The 24,852-nt window shown below is 46.2% G+C and overlaps 1 protein-coding gene across 18 annotated transcripts in view; it reads left to right on the top strand.

Annotated features, from left to right (window-relative positions):
* Camta1 (calmodulin binding transcription activator 1) overlaps positions 1 to 24,852 on the top strand; it is an 850,861-nt gene that overhangs the window by 71,426 nt on the left and 754,583 nt on the right. For 2 of the 18 annotated variants that reach the window (XR_007833445.1, XR_007833444.1), the window contains 3 exons: positions 1,429 to 1,857; positions 4,556 to 4,705; positions 11,543 to 12,894. The exons of 12 other annotated variants lie outside the window; for them this stretch is intronic. The gene's annotated coding sequence lies outside the window, so the exon portion shown is untranslated. Of the gene's footprint in view, positions 1 to 1,428; positions 1,858 to 4,555; positions 4,706 to 11,542; positions 12,895 to 24,852 lie in introns of those variants that run through there. 4 more of the 18 variants (XR_007833446.1, XR_007833448.1, XR_007833447.1 and 1 more) reach the window with 4 other exon arrangements.

The raw sequence follows: 24,852 nt of genomic DNA, 5'->3' as shown, positions 1-24,852 counted from the left end.
TTAATAATCTACTTCTTTTAAACATAAGGGAAAACAATGTTTTTTTTGTCTTTGCTGAAATCTAGTCACCTCTGGTGGACTGTATACCAGGTTAATTTATGCCATTTTTTCTTATGGTTGTTTTTCAAGTTAATACAGCTTTTTTGTTTGTTTGTTTTTTGTATTTATCTTCAAAAACAAAGCATAACAAACTTCAAAAGCATAACAAACTTAAAAACCAGACTTAGTTCTTTAAGCAGGTAAAATAGCTCCTCTCCCCCATGCAATGTCTTAGCGTGGCCCATTGAAGCGCAGACTAACATTTGATGCTGATATTTCAGGTGCACATAGCTGAAACTTGTAGCTGAGTGCTGAAGTAGAGTCCAGCCCTTTCTGAGCTTTATCGACAGTTAGGAACGTTCATGTCAGTCATCAGCACTGCAGAGTGCAGAAAGCGGCTCACTGTGACCAGAACTCCTGCACCTGGGGCTTCTGAATCCACACACCTGCAAAGCTGTGTCTGGCCTGTTGGGTGTCTTCTCACAGAATTACAGAGCACCACAGTTGAGAAATAGAAAGTCTCCTATGATTATGAAGTCCCTGTGACTGTACCTGTTCTGGAAGTTGGGGAGGGCTTGACCAATCAGGAGATTAAAAAATTATCACCATAATGCATTTGCACAGTTGTTCAGGAATATTTTCCTTATCCCCAAAGCCCTCCCCCATTTTAGTTGTGTGGGTTTTTTTGTTTTTGTTTTTGTTTTTGGTGCCATGTCATTTAGCAGCAAAGGAATGGCACTTTGACATAAGAGTTCATAGACTCTTAGAGTGGCAGGAGATAATGGCGGTCAACTCCTTGCTCTCAGCCACCTGGTGGCACTGAGGGAGTCACAAACTCCCTGTTGACAGAGCCGGCTCTCTAGAGTCTAGTCCTTTACTCATAACCCTCGTAGGAGCTGAGGACACATCAATTGATGGCAGAGGTGAAGTGCTTTCACTGTGAGAAGTTAGATGTTTCCTTAAAGCTGACTGCTTAGTGCATCTTAAAGATAACCTGTTTCCTTTTTCCTCAGAGAGCTAGTGATTGAATAAGTACATTGATGACTTGTTTTTGATAAAACCCTTTTTGGTTAGCCTTCAGCACTTGTACTAAGTGGGCGACCCCGTGGATGACGTTGATGTAATTGTGATTCACTGACGGGCCCTTGTCTGAGAGTGAGAAGGTCAGCTCTGGACTGCAAAGGTCTGGGCATGCCATCAGTGTCTGTTAAGGCAGTTAACCAAAACTAAAGAATTTCAACACAAGGACTTGAGAAGACACAAGTTTGTTTGAAAACAGTGAATTAGGAGCTTGGCTGCCCAGGTAGGGGTCTGTAAACCGTGTTCTTGCTGCTTCCATTTGATGTGTGTGAAATACAGATACTGTGTGTCTCCTACTTGCTTTTTTAGGGTTGTTGGGAGGATAAATGAAACACACTGAGAACTCAGAAGAAAGGTGCTTTTGAAACTGAACCTCATCCCATGGCTGGGCCAAGAGCCAGTGGTAGTGAACCCGTGGTGAAGGGCCGCGACCATGGCTGTGGAGCCAGGCAGCTGAGGTTCGAATCCCACCTTACCTCTTGCAGGTGTTCTCACTGCGGCTGCCCTATTCCTGAGTTTACGTTCGCTTTAAATGGGGTGACAGTAATAGCACCCACTCACAGGACCATATGAGTCCTAGCAGAGCTGATGTGTGTGAGTCTGTAGAGCAGTGCTAAGTGCAGTGTGGCCAGACCTGCATGCTGTGCACCTCAAGCAACGTTGGCTGCAGCCCTTCCTCAGTCTTTAACCCTGACTTACAGACGCTTGGATGGTTAGAGAGGATCCGCAGAGCACATGGTGAGTAAGCACATCTGCAGCAGATGCAGGCCCAGGCAGAGCTGCACTGGCCTCCTCATCTACAGCGAGAAAAGTCCACCAGGGGCTGCCTCACCTGCTCTGTTTCCTTTTGGTGGCTTGGTTTTTCAAGGCTCTTTTGTTTACCTATTTTTGACTTTGGAAACAAAAGGAAAAAGACTGAAGAAGCAGTCACTGTTTGCCTGGTTAGCTGGGCTCACCCTTCACTCTACCCTGGTAAACCCTTGAGGGGGTTGAGCTGCCTAGTGTTTCCCTCAACTTCAGAAGGCTTCAGTGTCGTCTTAAGTACAAGGAAAATGACCTCACTGCCAGCGTGGTGCAGGAATATGTGGCAGGTGTCCTTCCTAGTGCTTTCTACACGTTTATTCATTCACATTTACCCGGGAGGTGGGCAGGCTGTGTGAGTGTGTGGTGCTCAGTGGGTTTAGTACACTCTCCTGGCTCACGCCTCATTATCCTGTAGGTCTGGCCCCTGAGAGCAGGTTCCACTGACACTGCTGCCTGGAACAAGACAGTTTTGCCATTTTGGCTTCAGGGCCTCAGCTGTGTTCGTTCTCATCCCTTAGTCATCAGCAGGGAACGGAACAGCACTAAGCTTAGGCTTGAATGGTAGCAATGGCTTCCTCAGGCCTGGCTGTGCATCTGGAGCCCATTGCAGAGTTGGTTAACAACTTAGATCACTGGCCTACCTGGTAGTTCTGATATTTTTCTAGCTGAGAACCATTAATAAAAAATCCTGTAAGTTTATTTTACAATCACGAAAAAAAGCAGGTAAATAATTTGTACAATATAAATGTGTCTTCTGGAGTGTATGGGCCAGTGCTGTTACTTCCAGAGCAGATTACACTGCAAACTAAAATGGCTCTCTCTGGGATGATTTAGGTGTTCAACACTCAACAGTACCTAAAGCCCCAGCCATTGCTCTGCACACAGTCCTGAGTGAGAAGCCATTGCCAAAGCCAGGCTTGTGCTTAAGGGCCGAGGTTCAGGAAATAGAGGACTCTGGTTTCATTTCTGTTGCTGTGATTTAAAAACAAAAAACTGACAGAAAGCAACTTAGATGTTTAAGCTCAGAAGTCCCAGTTTCAGTCCCTCACTGTAGGGAAGTCACAGCAGAACTTGACACAGCTGGTCACATCAGGTCCTCACTGGAACAGAGAATAACAGGCACACATGTGCTCAGTGCTCACAGACCAGGGCATGGAGCTGCCCACTACAGTTTCTGTATCAACTAAGGCATCAAGACAGTCATGACGATGTGCCTACAGGTCAGCCTGCTCTCCAGCCCCTCGGTAGGACCATCCTCCGGGGCTCTCAGCTGCATCAACTAGAACTAAAGGCTGGTCTTTCCCGTTCTGCACCTTCCTTCTTTCCTCTCATGTCCTGTGCATCAGTTTTCCTCTCCACTTCCTCCTTCTGTAGCACTGCACCCCTTTCCCCATATCCCTGATGTTTAAACGGCACCTATCACCACAGTGTAATTACTTACAAACCCTCCAGGGGCCCAGCACATCATAGATCTTCAAATGGACTTTTAGACTTTGTCTTGGTATTTACTTCTTAAGTAGGTGCCACCTGAATATTGTTAGGCTGCATCTGGACATCTATCCTGATTTGGCTCAGCATGAGGATTTAGGTCATTTTGCACATGGGCTTCAGTAGGCTTAGAAATGCAAGGCTTTTAAGTCACCAAGCAGTGCCCATTAGGCACCAGGACAGCTTGGGGTTGTGTTGGAGGCTTCATGCATAGCTACTGTGTAAGCTTTTAAGCTGTAAGGCAGATGATCACCCATGTTGAACCTGTTAATTTTGGTGATGACAATCTGTTTCTGAGAGGGAAAGGCCTTCAGACCTGCTGCCTCTTTTGCTGTCGTACCAGTCCTATGTTAGGGTGGAGCAGCAAACACAGCAGCACAGTAGCTTGCCCGTAACTGTCTGCCTCCAGCAGCGTTGGTGGAGAATAACTGACCTTCTGCTTCTCCTCCAGAAGAGTAAGTGAGGAAGGTTAGAGCGACTCTGACGGAATCAGAGGCCTCAGTCTAGAGCCACCTGCTCTGTGTGAGTCCTTAGATCTATGCAGTTTGTCCTGGGTGTCACCTCTGAGGCCCTTCCGGTGGCCTTTGCTCTTGTGGCTTCTGTGGAGACTAAGACACATGCAGTGGAGTGCCCTATGTCAGTCCCCATGGAGCTCTGCTCAAGTCAGAGGGAGATGAAGAAGGCAGGATGACATGGAGGCAGCACCTTGTAGTCCTAGTCCCCGGTTACTGATTCCCCAGGAAAGGCCATGGTCCTGTGGATGTCGCTCAGCCTTCACTCCAGTCCTTTGCCTTTCTCCTGTGTAGCTTCTGCTTCTTAATCTTTAGACTTTCCAGAGAAAGTATCAAGAGGACAGGGTGAGGAACAGGTGAAATTCTTGGCCCAAGTCATGATCTCCCCTGCTGGGCTACGGTCCCCCCAGGCCTCTGGCACACGTTTTTTGCACGTAGTAGACACTCAGTGAATGCTAACTCTTCATTTCTCATTAGTGCAGGTAATTAAGAGCAGGAGCTGATAGACTGCACGTATCTGTGCAGAGATATATCTGTAATTAAAGTTTTAATTAAAGAAATACCAGACCAGGCAGATGGTTCTTATCCCTGCATCCTGTAAACCTAAGGGCTGTGTCTTCTCGATCTTGCAGACAAAGGGAAGAGCAGCAGCCTCCATGGTGGTACCAAAGGGGAGAGGGAGTTTCACTAACCGGCCGTAATCTAATTTTGGTAGCACTCTATGTGATGACACATCTGGGGGTAATCATTGCAGTCTGATATGGAAAGACAATACATCAAAGGTACGTCCTGACCAAAGCTTTTAAGCCTCCAGTCAAGGGCATTACCGCAGCCCAGCTGGTAGATCACAAGGCGTGTGGTTTTGTGCTGGGTTACAAAAGCTGACAGAGTGTTATTTAGGATCATCAGCTAAATACAGTGTTAAAGCAGAGCAGCAGCATCCTGATGCTTCAGGGGTTGCCACTACAGCAGCGCAGAATTGAGACGGGACTTACGCTGCCTGTCTCACGGGAGTCCTCTGCTATGTCACTGTGACCTTAATGGTCAATCAAGTGCAGAATTTAAAAAACACAATAACCATGAGGGCTAACAGAAGAGGCCGCCCTAGATCTTGCTATTCTCCAGGGCCTCCCAGTGACCCCCAACCAGAACAGTATAGAGAGAGATGGGCAGGCCGTGTGTGGGTACATGGCATTTTACCATGTACTTGGGCCTCTGCTCCAAGGTTTCATTTGCTCAGCCTGGCACACAGAGCAGGAGGCATTCAGTGCAGGCTTGGCAGTTCCACAACAACATTGCTCCCCTGGTGCCTCGTTTGCTGGAGACATGCTTGTATACGGCAGGGCTAGTGCAGGGGTTAGAAGCCTCGTCCCACCTTTGCTGAGCACAGGCCACTTTCCCTTCTGTAAGGTTTCCTCAGAAAGACCCTGTATTATCCTTGGATGGTAGAGCTTGGACCTGATTTATCTTATCAATATCATCTATGAATCAAAGCTCAGCCAGCCTGGGAGAAATACATATGTATAGATGTGAAACAGGCTGGACCCACAGGACCTGGGTTGTCCTTTGAGCAAAGTCTTTGTCTTAGGGCTGGTTGTCTGCCTCTGACTGGGAGACTTCATTATTTGGTGAGCTGTTCTGTGGTGTTGGTGCAGGGTAAAGTGCTTTGACTAGTCTTCGGTGGTAGTATCCAGAAAGTGTCACATGACCTGTGTAGGATAGTGCTTGTCAGCAATGTACAGGTGCAGATTTGAATGAACCTGGCAGACCGAAGTCTTTTTTTTTTTTCTCATTTGTTTTTGAGATATGACTTTTTCTTTTGTAACCTTTAAGCACATAGTCTGAGATTGTAGGATGCCTTCAGCTTGTCAAGTTAATCAATCTCTCTGGTTTTGTCAAGTTAATCAGTCAAAATCTCTCTCTCTCTCTCTCTCTCTCTCTCTCTCTCTCTCTCTCTCTCTCTGGCTTTTTTGAGACAGAGTTTCTCTGTGTAGCCTTAGATGCTCATGACTCACTCTGTAGACCAGGGTGGTCTCAACCTCACAGCGATCCGTCTGCCTCTGCCTCCTGAGTGCTGGGATTAAAGCCGTGCACCACCACACCTGGTTAGAAGTTAAACTCTTACTACTCAGAAAGTGGTGAGTGTGTCTTGCTTCAAGGTAGCAAAGGCACTCATTTCTTCAGGGAGAAACAGCATCTGCAAAACTATCTTTGGGTAGCTTTTGCCTTTTTTTTTTTAAGGGAGTGGATAGAGTCTCACTTGTTGATCTAAGCTGTTGTTATACTTGTGCCCTCCCGTGTGTTAGGGTTACAGGCCTGAGCCAAGTGCCCGGCTCAGTGGCCTGCTCTCTCTGACATAGATTGGGAGACAGCTTCTGCACCCTTCTGACAGCACCACAGCGATCACTGCCCAGCGTTTACCCATGCGCTCTTTTGAGTTGCTGTTAGATGTCTAGTGTGAGGCTAATGCTGGCGTAAAGCAGTTAAATAAGCCCCTCTCTTCCTTTATTTGTGCCAGGTCCGTGTATTAGCTCGGACTGCCCAGAACACAGAGCAGTGTACCCTGCTTTGTTCTCAGGTCCATAGATGAGGAAACAAAGATACTGCAAAGCTATCTGCTCCACCTCGCCTGAAGAAGCAGTGCCATTGGCATTGCAGCTTAGGCATTCTGACCCCAGATTTTGTGTTAATGAAGTTGCCTGACCAGTTTATTTCTAATAACTACTGGCAACAGGTTGGTGCAGCGAGGTGAGCTTTGTTGAGTGGCCTCAGGATCTGAGTGTTCTTGTGACTTGAGCGTTTGCCTCCCGTTAGGTAATAGGAAGGATGTGACACAATCAGAGGATCCCAAGTAGACGGGACAGCCCAAACAGAGGCCCTGCGGCGTTCCCAGTGATGACAACCGTGAAAGAGGCTAGGAGAGCATGTACAGGCTGTTGGTGCAGTTGGTAGAAAGGGAGTGAGAGCCACAGGGCAGGGGAGGGACCAGTAGTAGCATCCTGCGAAATTTTGAAGGTCCTAAGTAAAACTTTTTTGAGACGAACTCTTACCTGTATAGTCTAGATTGTCCAGCAACTTACTGCACAGCCGCAGCTGGCCTCAAATGCTCCGTTCTCTTGCCTCAGCCTCCTGAGTGCTGCGATCACGAGTGTGTAGCACCATACCTGGAAGCCATCCAAACTTTTCTTTTCTTTTTTTTTTAAAGGCAGAAAAAAAACTAGACAAGGACCCTTCAAGATCTAGGGAAATGACTAAGTGGGTAAAATACTTCCTGTGCAAGCAAGAGAACCTTGATCTAGCTAGATTCTCTATAATTCCAGTGCCAGAGAGGTGTTGTACAGCGCAGACCCCTGGAGCACACGGGCCAGGCGATGTAGCTGAAAACTACATGTGTAGTGAGAGATCCTATCTCAAAAGCTGACACCTGATGCCAGCCTCTAGCCTCGGCCTGTACACACACACCCCTCCCCCACCTGCCTGCCTGTCTGCCTGTCTCTCTGCCTGTCTCTCTGCCTGTCTGCCTGTCTCTCTGCCTGTCTGCCTGTCTCTCTGCCTGTCTGCCCCAGCTCTTGGGCAGGGTCTACACACAGTACCCTACTACTCATTTTGGTATGGCCGTCAAGTTAGAATACTGTTTACATTTTTAGATGCAGGATGAAGAACATGAGGGATATTGGTGTTTGGTTGTAGTTCTGTTGGAAGAGAGCCCCATTACCTAATGCATTTGCCTCAGCCACACCGTGAATAACAGAGCAGCTCTCACTCATGAAGGACTGTCTGAGGCTGTCTTTGAGCTGTGTAGCCCAGCCCAGCAGACCATGCAGCTGCCTCAGGCCCTTTGTAGAAAGCACTGTCAGTCAGTGACTTAAGGAGGCTGGAAGTGGGCAGTCAAGTAAGGGAAGAGCTGAAAGTGCCTTAGACAGGTATAGTCAGGAGTAATTGGCTGTGGGGTGTTTTTCAGCGAGAGCGGATAGATGGGATTCTCATGGAGTTGATGTCAGTGTTGAGCACAGAGAAACTGAAAGAATGCGCTTCCTTTGGGAAGACTGTAGGAATGACAGGTTAGGAAGGCAGGTAAGGAGAGCACCTGAGTTGTTTTGGGCACAGCAGCTTTTAAGATGTCTCCTGTAGGTGTTACATTCATGTGTCAGTCCAACTAGGAGGAGAGGCCTAGGCTGGAGCTAGACATTGGAGCGCTGTTAGCGTTACAGTAGTGCTTGGAAGTGCTGAGGCTGTGAGAAGGGGAGTCCTACGGGGAGGAACCATGGATGGGGAAGTCTGAGCATGGAACTAGAGCCACCCAGTGTTAAGGACACGACGGAGAGTGAAGAAGCGACTGGAGAAGGCATACAAGGGACTGGCCTTACACAGTGGTCATCTGCCAGGTTCTGCTAAACGTGAAGTGGGACACCGCTGAGGAGTCACTGGTGGCAGTGGGGCTTAGGTGGCTCATTAGGAGCCGGCAGGGAAAACCTCACTACCTGAAACTAAGGGGGTAGAAAGTTGAGTCTTAGTTTTGGAGTTCTGTTTTCAGGAGCTTAGACCAGGCCAGGATTGGAATAGGACTTGAATTAATCTGACCTTAGGCTGCTGTCAGGTGAGTTCAGGGGGGGAGCTGAGTGTTGTACAAAGAGCACACATGGTGATGGGCTGTGTAAGGTGTGAGGCAGAAAGCCGAAACGAAAGGAGCGGGCCGTAGGAAGCTGTGGCACAGCAGTTAAGAAGCAGGAGTCGCCGGGCGTGGAGGTGCACGCCTTTAATCCCAGCACTCAGGAGGTAGAGGCAGGCGGATCGCTGTGAGTTTGAGGCCAGCCTGGTTTATAAAGTGAGTCCAGGACAGCCAAAGCTACACAGAGAAACCCTGTCTTGAAAAAACAAACAAACAAACAAAAGAGAATAAAAAGAAGCAGGGGTCAGGGATTGCTGGAATTAGATGCTGTCAGAGTGGGCATGTGAGGTTGGAGCTCTGGAGGGGAGATTGTGCTTGTACATAGACCTAGGCAGACTGTCTGCCAGCAGTGTCAAGGGAGCTGGTTTTAAAAGGTCAGAATGAAATGAGCCGTAATAGATTGCGGTGTCTTTCACCCAGCACGTGTGACATATGTGAACACATACTGCAAATGTTGTCTGGATACAGTGCTGCTTGGGTACAGTCTTTGAAATTGATGTGTTTACTTGAGGCATACCTTGCTCCAGTTGGTGCACATTTCCGGTGCTCAGGAAGCTCATGGTTGCCAAACTAGTCAGCAAAGGTCTGCAGATGATGAAAGTGCAGTCCAGGGTTGCTGGCCCTAAAGACAGTTAATTTCAAGGGGCAGTGAAGCCCAGGTTCATGAAAGGCTGGTTGATTGGGCCTGAAGCCACTTAGCTCCTTCTATGTTGTGAGGTAGGAGGGAAGCCCCAGGTGTTTTAGGGCCCTGATTTAGGCTTCTGCGGTGGGTGGGTCTGAACATCTGTGTGATCTGAGGGCTGGTCTTCTTCACTGAAATTCTGGGCTTGGAACAGGATTTCTCATAGCAATATCAGAAGCACAGGCCATAATTTCTGTAGGCTCTTCCTCATATGGCAGCTTTCATTCAGGTAAGGCCTTTCATGAGCAGCTAATAAAGGTGTTTCCCTTAGGAGTGTTTCAGGCAGCTCTCCCAGAGGGAGAGTAGCCTTAGAGTCTTGTCTTTATTTCCAAGTATCTTTAGATGCTGATCTTTATTTTGGCGTAATCCTCAAATCCCTCAAATTCTGTTAGTAATACTTAGCTCAACAATCTTGAAGGTGTTTGAATCCCCACGGAAGCCGACTCACAGCAGCTTCAGGGCATTTCTGTGTGGTACAGGCAGCAGTGTGCATACTCTGTGTGTTCTCTCCAGACCTCTTGACAAGGCCTAGGTCAGCCTCTGCCATACAGCTTACCCACTGTATTGTCTCTATCCACATACGCACACATTAGGGTATGTGCATATGTATGTTGGCTTTGGCCCACATTGAGTCTTTGAAGATTAATAAAAATCAATTTGGTTTAGAGTATTCTTTGGTCTTAAAGTCTGGGAAAAAGTAAGATAGTTTGCAGGTATAAATAAGATCACCGTGGCTCACTTCTGTTCTTGCTTTTCATGCTGACAGTTAATACAAACTTAATCTGAGCCCCAGTAGAAAACTGGATGGTGCCCCGATTCCATCCCCCCCTCATCCATTCTGTTTATTTTAGGCTCCCTTTTGTTCGTGTTTCTCTCTCTCTCCTCCCCTTTCCCTCTCCTCTCTCCCTCTCCTCTCCCCCTCCTCTTTTTCCTCTTTCTTCTTCCCTCTCCCCCCCCTCTACAATATGAAGGTCAAACAAGAATTCCTGTTAAGGTCTTCTGAGCACTGGTATCTAAGAAGAGCCCATTTTAAGCCCTGTGCTTTATGGTCTTTTAATAGCAACTAGTGTCAAAAGAGAATGAGGGATGCAATTGGCCCATAGCCTGTCAGAGCGCAGCCTCACGTGCTGGTTGAGAACTGTTTCTTTCTAAATGTATTCTTGCATTTAAAAAACAAAACAATACCAAACCTCAAGAAACATATTTTTGAAGTAGTGAAGCTTACTCCTACATAATGCTGTCTCAGACTCTCTTTACCCTAGTGAGAGTGTCCAAGGGGAGGGGGAGGGTACCAGGAGCCTTCACTGCAGCCTGTTTAGGGGTTTCCTCACCACCAAGTAGGTTTTACTCACAGACTGACTCATCTCTTCATGTGTAAATCTTGATGAGACGTAGACTTCAGTGGGTCCCAGCAAAAGGAGAGCTGTCTATTATGTCACTTGTAAGTCACAGCACAGGCTGTAGAAGAGAACCAGAGACTCAGGTCTTAGAAGGCAGTGTTACCACAGTTACTTAACTCTGTGCGTTGTAGTCTCATGGCAAGTGAGGTCAGTTTTTCCAGACTAGGAGAGTGGGTGTTTGATCCTTGCTCACTGGTTTTAATTTAGATCTGGGTTACTAGAGTGCTTTAAAACAGAAAAGAAACCGAAGAACTTTATGTCTAACATTTAAACTTGTGATTTATTTATTTTGAAAATTTGCTGCTGAACTTTGAGGCCTGACTAACATGCAAGCATTGCCACACTCAAGGAGTGCTTGCACTTCCGTAGGCAGGTGCCTGCCTGTCCCTGTCTTCACATACCTCATAGCCAGACCCACAGCCCTGGCCCATCACATGTGCCGTCAGCTGCACCCGATACCCATCCCCCACCCCCCCACTCCTACCACCCACACACGCATATGCATACACACTTGTGTTCTGTCTGCCCTCTATTCCCTGTACCATCCCAACCTTCCTTTTTCCTGAGCTTTGTTCAGTACAGTAGGCGCCAGTTCACTGTTCTTGCAGGTGTGGCCCTCAGTATCCCCATGAGGGCCCTTGCCACAGATTCCTTTCACTCAGTAAGTTAGCTTTTGGGGCTGCTGCTGGGCCTACTTACTCCTGTGTCCCTAGAGCCAAGCCTAGCACCAGCATGTAGTGATGAATGAATGAATGAATCAGGGTGAGTGGGTGGGAGAAGTGATGGTGGGGTAAGGCACCCTCAGGTAAGGGTAAACTTAATAACTGTTTGGAGAAGAGAAGAATAAATGCTGTTTTTGTTTATGCAGGTCTTAAAATTTTGATAACAGAAAGCAAATGTGCAGAGAGCAATGGAAACAAGTCAGAAGCTGCTGTCTGATTCCAGAGATGTCCACAGTCTATGCACATGTGATTTTGTTGAAATCTTCTATTTATCTTGATATCTCAAGTTGCTAATTTAGTTGAATAACACCTGGGGAGATAGTTCATAAGGACTTTGACCTGTAGAAGGCCGCGGATCCTCTTCATACTCAGGCCTGTGACCCACTGAGCATAGCCTGGTGCTATGGGCCTTTTTGCTCCCCTCAAGTCCTGAACTACACAGTCCTGAGGACTGAGAGGCATCCAAGCACCTTTTGCAGCTCACCTCAGGGCTCGTAAGCCTAGTGGTCCTGCTTCTTACTCTTCACCCAGTGCTGCCCACTGTAGCTCCTGAGTGAGGGAGGCAGAGATTTCTGAGGCTTCCCTTTTTCAACCTTGTGCTTTGAGGTAGGCTCAAGGCCACAGTGGAAGTCACTGGCAGCTTGTTATCTTAGATTGATTAGGAGGTGTCCTTGACTTAGAAGCCTTCAGCGTCCCTTTGAAATACTTTATATCTCTAACCTGGGATACTCACCTGTGGTGACCAGTTGGAAGTGTGAGAGTTATCTCAACGCTATGCATCATAGACAGACTCTAGCAATTGGGCCTCTCAAATATTGTCTGTTCTATCAATATGTATTTAGACATGTTAATCTGAATTAGAGAGCTGATTGTACCTAATGGCTCCCCTGGGATGCCATGTCAGAAAAACAAAAACAAAACCAAAAACTATAAGGAGTATGCTGAACATGCAGAGTAAGTAAAATATTCTTGTAAAATTAGTGTTAATTGAGCTTGGTATCTTTGAACTTTTAGCTTTTGATTCTTTAAAAAAACAGTTTTGTGGTTTCTCAAAGATAGAGCTTAATAAAAGTTATACTTGTAACATTGTCAAAGAGACATTTATACAAGACCCAGGTTTGAATTATCTTAGGGGCATAGGTCATGTGTGGGGTACATATGTACATATACACAATCATATGTGTGTTTAAAATATACATTAGTTGGCCTTTATTCACATGTTTCCTTCTCTCTGCCTCTGGAAATGGGGCACATTTTCTTCAGTTAAAAACAGAAATAGAAGCGACGGTCTTGACCCATTTTACACCTGTTTATTTCAGGCTCTTACCACACACTTGCTCATGGGCGCAGCAAGAAGAGGGACCCACAGAGCTGGAGCCATGAGGGCTGACACATTGGGAGGAAACTGGCAGAGCACTAGGGAGCGCCTTCCATCCTGCCAGCTCCATATCTGCCTCAAGACAGTCCTATTAGTGAACTCACAGTGCTTTAAACCCTAAGTTCGTATGAACTGACTTACTAAAAGTGAGATATATTGAAATGACCTACTCTTGCTTCATCCAGTGACCATGAAAGAGGGCAGCACCCACTTCCCTCTGGGGAGCGTCCTGCACCGCTTGTCCCTTGGTTCCAGTGTTCCCACTATTCCCCTCAAACTTACTCATCCAGCAATGACCTGTTATATGTGTTGATCACTGCCTCCCAAAAGAATGGAAGCTCCACGAGAGCAGGGCCTGTGTGTTGTCTCTGTCTCCAGAACATAGGGTAGTATCTGCCATATCAATAAATGCTGTTCAGTGAACTAGTGCATCACTAGCGTTGAGTCCTTTCTCAGTCTTTTCCTTTAACTTGCTATTTATGTACTGTATACCTTTGAAAATGAAATATAAATAGGACGTTTCGTTTTGCAGCGAGTTTAGGTATATACAAGAAGCCAAGATGGTGGGATTATGAATTGCAGAGCCACTTTGTGTTGTGGTGTTCATGCCTCCTGAGTAGCAGCAGACAGATAGGGGGTGCGAGTCACTTCACTGGCATGTTGTCGCACCGGGCACACACCTGAGTAGCCTCCTCACATAGCTAGTGATCCAAGTGCTGGCTTGCAGCCCAGTCCAGGTGCTGTCTAGAGTGAGCAGGCATTTACCAGGACACGTGGAGCTGGAGGTAACATTTTCACCATCAACGGACCACACTTAGCTACCTCATGAGAATTTAGGCATAGTGGTCTCAGAACTGGCCTAGTGTACGGGGTAGGTGCACTCTGTGGTGTTCACATGTTGCCCAGAGCACCCAGAGGCAAACGCTAAGCATGAGTGGCCGCATGTAGAGAGTGACAACAGAAGTCCTGACCGGGAAGCCTTCACTGCTCATCTTCATCCTTGCTGTGTCACCAGAGGTCATGATACTGATAGTACTCCTGCAAAACTTGAGTTTTTGCTTTGGAGCAAAGACCCAAGGAGACAGTTTCCTGTGATTTGGGCCATTGTCTGAAGGTGAGTTTGCAGCATCGGCTTGTGATGAATAGTCTGCAGAGACAAAACTTCTCTAGGCGTACTGTGTTGCGTGTGTCAGATTTTGTTCATTTCATTGTAAACTTTGCTTATTACACACAGGAGTCAACTAAAACCATGACAAAGAGCTAATTAAACCTGAGTTTCTTCACTTGGGAAGTATCCAATAGCTCTGCTCAAACCAGACTCAGTTATTTTGAAGTAAATAAAGGCCAGACCTTTCCGTGTCATTCAACAAGCCAAGAAACCAAAGCCTTTGGTAGTGTGACGCTGTCTGCACTAGACAAGTCACTGAGAATGTAACCTTCCTCCCATGGAAGTGTAAGAAGCGTGAATTTTGAGGTGAGAAGATAATTGCAGAAAGTGGTTCATGAGGCGGTGCTCACAGACCCCTACTTAGAATTGTGTGCATGAATAAATCCTGGTGGAGGGTACAGAAAGATGTAAGGAAAATTCTTGGTTGTAGTCAAGAAGTGCAAGGTTGAACTTTTCACTAAAACAGAATTTTAGAGCCTCTGGGGGATGCTGTATTTACGTGAGGTAACTTGTTTAGAACATCAACCCAGGACATAGTGAACACAGCTCCATACTCTTTATTCTTAGAGGGCTTGAAGTACCACCCCCCCCCCAAAAAAAAATCATGTTTCAATCCTGCTTAATAAAGTACACTATAATTTTGTTACTGTTAATGTCTCCTTTTTAATCATCAAACAATGACTTCTCAAATTAAGAAACCAACTTGTCTTTCTTGGTTGCTTCTCCTGTTATCTGTGAAAGAAGCTGGGAGAGGTGGACCAGGGTCCAGAGCTCATGGCCAAGGATGAGAGAGCAGGTCTTCACTCTGGCTTTTATTTTGAAATGTCTTTTCATCAATCTGAAGAGCTGATTGACTTACTGTTGTTTCTATATGCTTTGGTGTGTGTGTGTGTGGTGTGTGTGTGTGTGTGTGTGTGTGTGTGTGTGTGTGTGTGTGTGTGTGTACACCTTTAAGTTTTGTGGGGTTCATTGAGACTTAACATTGTTGTTTTTTAAAATTACATACTTAACACTTCATTCAAAATCTAGTTTTCTTTCTTCGTTTTTAAAAATTTATTTATTTTTTTAAATCAAGACAGGGTTTCTATGTGTAGCCTTGGCTGTCCTAGCCTGTCTTTGTAGACCATTCTGGCCTCACTGTGATACACCTGCCTCTGCCTCCCTGAGTGCTGGGACTGAAGGTGTGCGCCACTGCTCCTGGCTAAAGGAGGGCTTGGCTGTCTGTCTGTCTGTCTCTCTTTCTCTTTCTTTTTCTTTCTTTTTTTTTTTTTTTTTTTTTGGTGGTTGTTGTTGTTTTGTTTTGGGGGTCAAAATCTAGTTCTCATTTAGTGTTGCTGTAGTTTAAATTACATATCATAAGCTTCTAAAGAGCTATTGCATGAGTTAGTGCCCTCTGCTGGTACACAGAGGGCATCAGGCAGAGAGGAACTCTGACCCAAGAGCCTTGTGCTAGCTCTTTAAAGAGGCGCCACCTTAACATTTGGTTAAAAGCTTTTCCTTGTGATTTTGAAGTCCCCTTGGTTGATGACTTAGCAGCCACTTGAATTTGTCTTTTTTTTTTTTTTCTTGTGTCTCATGCCTGCCAGTTACACCACTAAGCCTCAGCCATGGGGTTGAGTTAGCAACAACCTCATTTAAGTTGAAAATGGTACTCTGCATGAGGGACTTTTCAGATGAACTTGCTGTAAGAGAGAGAATATGCTGGCATTCAGGTTTTCCAGGAGGAACTATGGAGCAATTGTAGATGCGTTCTTTACTCTGCCTTTTGAAGAAGAGGCATTGCTGTGGGTTCTTGAATTAAGGAAAAGTACTTCCTGCTTGCTTAGGATGGTTTCCAGGCACTGCTTGGGCCACATGTGGCGAGTTGGTCTCCATGGCCTTGTTTGCCCCTCTGGTGTTGTTTGGAGCTAGCTTTCCACTGAAGTAGCCTGGCCAGATTCTATTACTCTGGATTTTGGCATCAGGCAGAGCAGACACCAAATCTGTCTCTACCTCTACATAGCCATCTAGGGATGTGGCTCTGCCTTGTGTGGGTTTGTAAGATAGGGAGGAAGACTAGCCTGTATCTCAAACCCCCTAAGATAATGAATGGCTTGGAGGATGAAGCAAAGAGATAAACTCAAGGGCCAAACAGGTCAACCTTTCTGGATGGCTGCTAAGAACATGTTTCCTTCATTTAACAGTAAGCCCTGCCTTTGGTACTTAAAAGACAAAAAACAAAACAAACAAACACCACCACCACCACCAACAACAACAACAACAAAAATTCCCTTATTTTGGGTTAACTTCATATTTAACAAAGTTACAAAGATGACACTGAGTTTACACATATTGGTAAGCCCTTTGGTACTGTTGAGTTTTCTTGATAATGTTTTTATAATTGCTGCACATGGATCAAATTTGGTTAAGGAGTACAATTAGCATTTTCCTAAAGATTGAAATGTTTGCCTTCAGTACCTAAGTTCCACTGTAGGTAGACCTGACACTTGTCCCCAAATCTCCTTCTGTTTTGACCTCATTCTATGTCTCTGGCTATTTGATGTTAGAAATACTTGTGTGATTTTCCAGCGTCTTGATGCCTAAGTAATTCCCCTGTTTGTACAGTTACTGATATGTGCAGCCTATGTCACCGTCTTTCATCTGAATTTTCAAATCTCTTAGCTGCTTCTCATACACTTAATTTCAAGGCTATGTAGAAGTATGTCGGCTATCAAAATGAGCAAATGATCCCCAAATGCCTTTAAAAAAATTTTTTTTTCTGGTTTTGTTTTCTGAGACAGGGTGTCTCTGTGTAGCCTTGGCTGTCCTAGACTCACTTTATAGACCAGGCTAGCCACGTAGTCACAGAGATCCGCCTGCCTCTGCCTCCCGAGTGCTGGGATTACAGGTGTGTGCCACCATGCCTGGCTCTCAAATGTTTGTTTGGAAAGGTAAGAACTCTTGATTTTAAACCCTCTTACTGTACATCTTAGCCTACAGTCGGCTACATAGTTTTAGTACATTTATGGAAATACTTGGAAGCCCCTTGTGATTCATGTACTTCAGCTTAAGGAGGTGACATGCCAGACACTTGTCACTTAGCTCCTTATGCTGAGGATGAGAAGGGAGAACTTTGCCCCTTTTTCATGAGCCAGATGAAGTATGAGGGTAAAGGGTTGCCCTGGTTGAGGGCCAGAGTAAGAGCACAGATGCTGGTCCCAATCATTCTGCAAGCAGCCCTACACCTGCACATGGCTTCTGCAGCATTCACTTTTCAAAGGGCTGTTGTCCCCTTTACATTGATGAGACTCTTGGTGACCTTAGGCTGTGTGTGTGTAATAATTCTTTGATGCCTAATAGACAATTCTGATACTCTAGATCTTCATCAGCTGTTCTGAAGTTGAGGTTGTTAGGTTTGAATTAGTAACCCCCACCACCCTGTGTCTTCAGAAGAAACCAGGGCTCAGGCGGCACCGGCTGTCCTTTACTTGGAGCAGTGATGGTGGTGTTGACTCAGTTGGCACCATCCTGGGCTATGGGGTAACTGAGGCTACTTCTGTGAGTCTGTAGCTACTCCGATCTGGGTACACGCTGTGCTGCAGATAAACCTTGGCAGTAGAGATATGTGCAACATAGTTTTTATAAGTGCAACAGAACTATTTGAAAGAGAAAAGTGATAAGATATGAGCCAGTTCTTAAGAAGTTTTCAGAACATCTTATGAAAACATTGGGATGCAGACAGAAATAGCAGAGCATCTCCAGGGGAAAGGTTTGCATGTATGACGAAGCATGTAATTATAATACCCTACCCATTGCTGTCCTGTGAAAATTAAGCATTGTTGTCACATTTCCTTGCTCTTCTTCTGGTGTCTGTTTCTAAGAACATTCCAGCTCAGAGTAATCCCCTGTATTGGTGGTTGTGGTAATAACAGTCACTAGGCTGTCAAGTATCAATTAATCACTTTGGTGAGTTTGGCATGGGGCAGCTGTTGCTTTCCTAATCTGCCCTCATGAGATTTAGCTCCAGGTGGTTCATGGTTCCTGTATAACTGAGAAAGTCTTTAATTTCTGATTCTCCAGCCTTCACATCCTGAGTGCTACCTTGTTTGTTTATTTTGAGATAGTGTCTTACTGTGTGTCCCTGGCTGGCCTAGAACGTGTACCAGGTAGATCAAGCCTTGAACTCAAGAGATCGTCCTGCCTCTGCCTCCAGAGTGCACCACGAAGACCTGCTTTTCTTTCTAGTCAATAGTGAAGGTGGCTGGCTCTACAGAGACGAATGGATGAACAGAGATAAGTTTTGAGCCTTTGAAAGCCTAACAGCCTCATTAAAGCTGGGGAAAACCCCAAAACCATCCGTAGTGTTTGTTGTCTGTTGTAGTCTGGCACCCATGAAGTTCTGGAGAGCTGTCAGGCATGGATCCCTGGTGGCTGGCCTTACAGTGTCTGACGTGTGTTGTGCAGGCCTTGTTGGTTTGCTTGTCCTCTCTGCTGTAGTGCTTTTTAGGAAGTTATAAAACAGGGGACAGTTGGGCTGGAATCAAGAGTGGATAAACATTGAACTCTGTAATCCTGTCAACAGGGACAAGCTCAGGTTGGCAGAATCCAAGATGAAGATGTTACTGTCACATACACTCCTGGGGGGAGTTAACAGTGAACGGCCGCAGTGCTTGGGTACTTTTGTATATTGAGCTTTCCTGTCTCCCATTTTAGATACTTAAATGTTCCTTTCTCTTGTGTTGGACTCTGTAGCCTACTTACTGAGCCACTGGAAGAGTGGTTACGATTTCAGTGTGTATAAAAATCCAAACCATCAGACCTACTCTCCCACTTAGGAAGGACCTAGTTACCCAAATAGTGAAAGCACAGGTTTTTCTCAGCCGCAGATGGTGCTTGCATGCATTTCTGTCCCCTTCCGACCATGTAGATACTGAGCAATGAACAGAACCCCTAGCTGGAACTGAAGAACTGAGCGGCCAGGTGCCTGTGGCCGACAGCAGGGGGACACAGCTGGGCAGATTGCTTGTGTAAAGGTGGTAGAAGGTAGGCTTGAGCCTGCCTTTTCAGTGCCTGTGTGACCGCTTTGCACTGGTGGAGGCCTTAAAAGTAGGTTTTGTATTTAGTTCAGTTTTGAGAACCAGCCATTCACTGCAAGCTAAGCTGCTGGGAAGTTTGTTTTAAAGATGCAAGCACCCTCTATTTCAGCGAACCCAGTAAAAATAGCATGGAATAAAATTTAATTATGCTGTACTGAATATTTCATGTGGAATTAAGGGGCAAAAGCTGCCTTTAAAAAGCATTAGGTTTGGGAGGAAAGAAAATCTTTGTAGGTTCTTTAGAAGATGCTATAATTAAAAGATTTGCTCAAATGCCCCCACCCCCACCCCTTTGAAGAGTTTAAAGAAATCCATCCATCTTTTCCTAAATTGATTCTTTCTCCAATGTCATTGCTGTCCCACAGTCAGTATGCTGCCATGGCGCTGATTCAATGGCTGCTTTCTGTCAAATGTAAAATAGTTTGTTTTTTTAATCCTCTGATTTAGACATTTAATAGAAAGCAAATGTTTGGCTTGCTCTGGTTTCTGCTGAACCTGTATTTAAACCCACAAACAGTTTGAATAAAGTGAAGGCACCACTGGACTAGCTATTTTAAACATCTCAGGATGTAAGAATGCTAAATGGGGTTCCCTTTTAAAAATAGAAATGGCTGCTTGCATTTACATAATTACTGCTAACTAGCACAACATTTTAAACAGTGATAAAGTTGAGCTAGAGAAAGTACCTGCTTTAAAAAGCCTGGTGATAGGAAGTTGTTCTGTGAGCACTGCTGGTGGTGGAGGGCCTCGGAGCCAGGCTCTTCAGTAAGGAGAGGGTGGTGGGAGGAGAGGGGTGACTCAGGCAGGTCCTGCTGTGCTGGGAGCAGGTGCTCCTGCCAAAACGTACCAGCCTTCTGTTTGATAAAATTTAAGTCTGCCTCAGGGTTCAAAGCTGCTAAGGACTGAAATGAGTGTTGCTGAGAAGAGTATGCTGGGCCTGGGGCATCTCAGCACTAGGGAGACTGAGGCAGGGAGAGTACGAATTAAAGCTAGCCTGAGCTAGATACCTTGTCTCATGGAACATGAATAGCTTATACAAATTCATTAGCTGAAGTCAAAACTCTGGGGAATCTTTGATTTCGTCTTTCCCCATCTGTCCCTTTTATCTCCTAACATGGGTCAGATTCTACGCTTTCATTCAACCCCAGGCCGCCGCCTCTTTCTCTGGACAGCTGCTCCCATTTTCTACTTGGACTTCCTGTCTCACGTTGCTCCTTGTGCAGCAGCCATCGTATCTGTCCAGGAGGAAGAGTAGTGGTTACGTGGTTGGAGTCCCTTTGGTCTGCCTTGTCATTCTAGGCACTGAGGCTGCCCAAATCTGAAACACACTAGACATGGCTGCTGGGCATTCCTGTTTTGTCTACCTGGAAAGCTTTCCCATCAACCCATTTTCCATTTATGTGCTGGCTCCTCTGTACCAGCCAGGGCTCAGACTTGATGATGGCACTGTCAGTATGCAGTCTGCAGGATTCATGTGACAGATTTTGTTTGTTTTTGATTTTTTGTTTCTTTGGTTTGTTTGTTTTGGCTTATTGAAGACTGCCCTGGCTGTCCTGGACTCACTCTATAGACCAGGCTGGCTTCAAACTCACAGCAATCCGCCTGCCTCTGCCTCCCGAGTGCTGGGATTAAAGGTGTGCACCATTGTGCCTGCCTCTCCGTAGCATTTATTAGTTAAGAAATTTTTTTATTTTGGTTCTTGTCTCTTGCCCACTACACCAGCTCTCTCATCAGCTGTGTTCCCAGCAGTCAAGTGCCTTGAGCGCACAGAGAGCTGTTGACCAAGTGGATATGGGAGAAGAGTTTGTGTGGGAGGAGACTGCTACCTGGGACAGCTAGCTTCTCACAGAGCATCATGAAACCCGCAGAGGACATGCTCTAGCCCGTGTGGAAGCTCTACCCTCCAGATGGGATGGAGAGCCAGTGCCCTGGGTTCCTTTCCACAGTGTGAGCTTGCTAAGAGGTTGACTTCCTGGCTGGGGCCAGGGAGCTAGCATGGCCTGTCTCCGCAGGAGGCCACTGCTGAGAAAGGCAGATGCCATTCCCTGTGGCTTCTGTGATATCTGACAAGTGTGATGAGGACACTTTCCAGGTTCAGCAGCGACTCTGTGGCCTGGAGACCAACTGGTTGCGATACAGGCATTTGCAGAAGTCTAACCCTCAGCAGCAGCATTCAGCTTCTTAGTTCCCCACCTGACAGCAGCAGAACATGGAGAAAATACGCACAGCTGTTGACACTCGGAAAGGTGAGCGTGTTCACGTAGCTAGTGGGGCATTTTGTATACCTTAGGGAAGAAAAGAATTACATTTCCAACCTAGAGTTTGGGATATCCCCTGCCTCTCCAAGCTGTCTGCCGAAGCACTGACTCTGGTCTAGTTGGGAACTAGGTTGTGGGACTCAGGAGACCCGTCTGCTGAGCAAAAGCTCCCTGTGGGACTTCCCATTCTTGCCACTATCTTCATGGTGTTTTGTAGTGGTTGGGTTATACAAATGGAAACAGTGACTTCTCTGTTAGTCTATAGTGAAATGGACTTTTATTTTTTTTTAAACTGGGACTCAGATTAAACCTTGCAGCAGGAGGACTTGGGTTGCTTTTGATGGAGTGTCGGTTTATGAGACTAGGTTACCAAGAGTCTCTCCTGTTTGGCTAGAGCTTAATGCCATGGAAATACAGGTGCTGTAACTAGCTGGCTATGTAACTGCCCAACTGGGAACCAGCTTGCATTTGGAGTGAATAAGGTGCGAACAAAGCAGTTGGCCTCTTCTAGACCACCATGGGTGCCATGTATGCTAGCCAAGGACAAGATGAAGCTCTTGGCTCCCGTGAGAGCAGCAGCAGGTTGTTTCCCACGGCACTGAGTGGATACATTTATAATCAGCAGGGTATGAGAAGGAGAGCTGGGATCCACTGGTTCCCCAACTCCTAGTTTACAGTGAAGCCCTCTTACTGGGAAAGCTGTCACTGCATGCCACCAAGTCCTGTCACTTTGGACTGGACCTCCAGTTGATGGTGTTTGAAGTTAACAAGGTGGCTTAGTTCAACAGAAGGCTGCAACCATATTCCTGTCTGATAAATAGGAGTAATCGAGTCATCACTTCTGAACCCTCTGATCACTCTGAGGAGATGGGATTGGTGCTTTTGGATGTGCTGGTTGTGGTTGATGGCCCTTGAGTGTTGGCCATGGAAAATTCTCACTCACCGTTAACCTGCTTTCCCAGTCTTAGAAGAGCTAGAATAATTACCTACCACAAAAGGCCCAGGTTTTGTCTAGCCTTTCTTTTCATGGCTAAGATGCTTGCAAGGATTTCTGGATAACTACACGTCTGTAATTTCTCTCACCTGTGAAGGGTCATGTTCAGTTAGAGGTGTCTAAAACCAGGACTCTGACATTGTTACCTTGAGGGCAGACACCAGAGGCTCAGCTCATGAACAGTGCTCACGCTTTGGTTTTGGTGCCATGGTTGGCCAATCGTTTCCTCAAGTTGTTTGAGGAGATTAGATATTTGATAAACTTACTGTGTGCCCTGGTTGTGAGAACTAATCACTATGTTCGTCTATCAGGTGCATCTGTTGCCCATTCTTGTGACTTACTGGTAACACATTGTCTTCCACGTAGCACACACGGGGTGACGGGTGCTGGGATTGGCATAGGATTGACATGTGAGTTGGCCACTGAAGATGGTACAGATGGCTTTCCAGGAGCTGTTCAGGAAAAACACTGGGAAGGGTTTTCCTGAGCTACAGCTTAGTGGGGTTGCTTTTGTTTGCATAGGCTTAGCTTGGCTGACTTAACTAACTTGATTTCTCGAAGTACCTATGGCCTTTTGACATGTAGACTTCCCAGGAGGCCCTTGGTTAATATGAAGACATGAAGTCTTGTTCAACATACCGTTTTTTAAACATAGAAATGGATGGTGTCAACCTAGCACCAAAGCACCCTGACTGACCTCTTCCTCTGTGTCTCTGTGTCTCCAGGCTTGTGCAGAAACTGAGGTATGTCTCTAGGGTCTGAGGTGGGGAGCTTTGCTGCCCATGGTGGCTGGGCACCATTATGGGCATGTACCCAGCCGGTTTATTCACGGTGGACGTATGTGGATGATGAATAGTTGCCAAGGCCCTATGATAGCTGAGAGGCACACTCCAGCCAATGTGTGCTGGGCTGCAGGGTTTCCTGATAGATGGTGCCTATTCTGGGAAGCAGCTTATTGTCTCACGTGAACAGGCCTTCTAAAATAAATGACTGCTTTCTTAATGTTTTGAATCATTTTCCTCAGCACATGTTTTGTTGCCGTGGTTTGAAAGCTTGCCAAATATATGCTTTTGCACAACTCCCTGCAGGGCTGGGTCTGCAATCAGTGCAAACAGTGATTTAAGGTTGAGCATAATTGGGAACTCAGCAATCACTTGCCTCAAGTTTGATGGAATGGCAGTGGAGTGCTGGAGACTTAGTCTTCTGTTAAAAGTTATATACATATAAGACAAGCGTTTGAGATAAGCACTACTGCCTCATAGTAAAGAAGCCAGTGTCTAAGGCACTGGGTGAAAACATGACCATGGTAAATAGTGACAGCTTCTGTCCTCGTAGATGCCACTACAGATGCAACTGAGGACCATAGTCCAATCATGAAATGCAGGGTGGACAGAACAACCACGTGGCAGAAATATGCTTTTGGGGGGGTTATTTTTATTTTATTAATTTATTCATATTACATCTCAATGGTTATCCCATCCCTTGTATCCTCCCATCCCTTGTATCCTCCCATCCCTCCCTCCCTCCATTTTCCCCTTACTCCCCTCCCCTATGACTCTGCCTGAGGGGGACCTCCTCCCCCTTTATATGCTCATAGGGTATCAAGTCTCTTCTTGGTAGCCTGCTATCCTTCCTCTGAGTGCCACCAGATCTCCCCATCCAGGAGACGTGGCCAAATATGAGGCACCAGAGTACGTGTGAAAGTCATACCCCACTCTCCACTCAACTGTGGAGAATGTCCTGTCCATTGGCTAGAGGCAGAAATACACTTTAAACCCATGTTTCATCTCATGATCTGTCGTCTTGTTTCTCTGTATGTTAGTAATGGTACCAGAAACTTGGTGAATTTGGTCTCTTGCTAAATGGGGCGGAGCGGGGAGGGGAGTGTCTCTTCTTTTTTCCATTTCAAACACTGCAATTGGTTATTCAGATGTCTGTAACTGTGCTGGTGGGGAAATGCTGTTAGCAGCTCCCTGTTTGGAGCTCTTGAGAGGATGAAGTGGAGAGCTCTACAGAGTTGGGTGTGAGCCCTGAGTCTGTTTACTAGGCTGAGGCCCTGTAACTGTGAATGCAGAGTAATGCTGGCATACTGGGGTGGAGAGGCTCCCGCTCCTTGTTGCTGACCATACACTGTCCACGCAGCCAACCACTTTGCTGTGTGATGCGCAGGTTCCCATCGGCCCCACAAAAGAGGATGTCTCCCGACAGAGAACAGCAGATCTGAAGTCTGCATATTGTCACTGGATGTGATCAGAATGAGCTTTCTTTAAGTTGTGTTGGTTTTTGTTTGTTTTTAAGACAGGGTTTTGTGCATGCCTTTAATCCCAGCACTTGGGAGGCAGAGGCAGGCAGATCTCTGTGAGTTTGAGGCCAGCCTGGTCTACAAAGCAAGTCTAGGACAGCCAAGGCTATACAAAGAAACCCTGTCTTGAGAAACAAACAAACAACAAACAAAACAAAACAAAAAAGACAGGGTTTCTTTGTAGACCAGGCTGGCCTCAAACCTACAGAGATCCACCTGGCTCTGCCTCCCAAGTGCTGGGGTTAAAGGTGTGCGCCACCACTTTCAGCTATTCTGTACAC

This window comes from Acomys russatus, chromosome 29 (assembly GCF_903995435.1).
Source record: "Acomys russatus chromosome 29, mAcoRus1.1, whole genome shotgun sequence".
Taxonomy (NCBI): domain Eukaryota; kingdom Metazoa; phylum Chordata; class Mammalia; order Rodentia; family Muridae; genus Acomys; species Acomys russatus.
The sequence above is the reverse complement of the archived record's forward strand: the minus strand, read 5'-3'. Positions and strand labels throughout refer to the sequence as shown.